The sequence below is a fragment of the Nerophis ophidion genome, linkage group LG14, assembly GCF_033978795.1.
Source record: "Nerophis ophidion isolate RoL-2023_Sa linkage group LG14, RoL_Noph_v1.0, whole genome shotgun sequence".
In the NCBI taxonomy this organism is placed as follows: Eukaryota; Metazoa; Chordata; class Actinopteri; order Syngnathiformes; family Syngnathidae; genus Nerophis; species Nerophis ophidion.
The window spans coordinates 17,957,785-17,958,672 of record NC_084624.1 but is presented as its reverse complement, the minus strand read 5'-3'; positions in this window follow the sequence as shown (position 1 = coordinate 17,958,672).

Genomic DNA, 888 nt, shown 5'->3' with positions numbered 1-888 from the left:
ACGGGGGAATTGGTAGCAATTTATATGGCAGTTAACTGGATAGAGGAAAACAAAGCTAAGAAAGTAGTCGTGTGCTCGGACTCCAGCAGTGCATTGACGAGCATAAAAAACATAACATCAGAAACAAGACTAGATATAGTTTATGAAATAGTTCAGGCAATCTACAGAATAAATAAAGCGGGAGGTGTGGTAACATTTCTCTGGGTTCCTGCTCATGTAGGAGTTGAGGGAAATGAGTTAGCTGATAGATACGCAAAACAAGCAACCACTAAAACAGAAGTAAACATGGAGATTAAGCACAGTAAAGAAGAAGTGAAGAGCATAATTAAGATAGAACACAATAAAAAGTGGCAGGTTAATTGGAATAAGGAAACAAAAGGTAGAGAGTTTTACAAAGTCCAGAGGAAAGTAGGTGTAATGAGAGGAGGGGGTAGAAATAGGAAGGAAGAAGACATTATGACTAGAATGAGATTAGGGCATACATATCTAAATAGTTCACTAAAATTGATAGGCATACATACTACAGGGCTGTGTGATTTTTGCCACCAGATAGAAAATGTTGACCATGTCTTAATACAATGTAGGAAATATAATAGAGAAAGAGAAATACTGGAAAATAAGTTAGCAAAAGAAAATATTAGGTTAGAAGTGGGAGATATATTAGGATTGCATTCAGAAAACATAGGATATAAAGCAATATACACATATTTAAAAAACACTGGGTTAAGTAAAAGAATATAGAGTAGGGATCCACCTCGGTCCACACTCCATTACAGTAGGTGGCGGTAATGCACACCAGAAGGTTGCTTGCCAACCGCCATAAAAATAAAAGAAGAAGAAGAAGAAGAAGGACGTTTCAAATGGCCAATAGGTGACAGTGTTGCACAA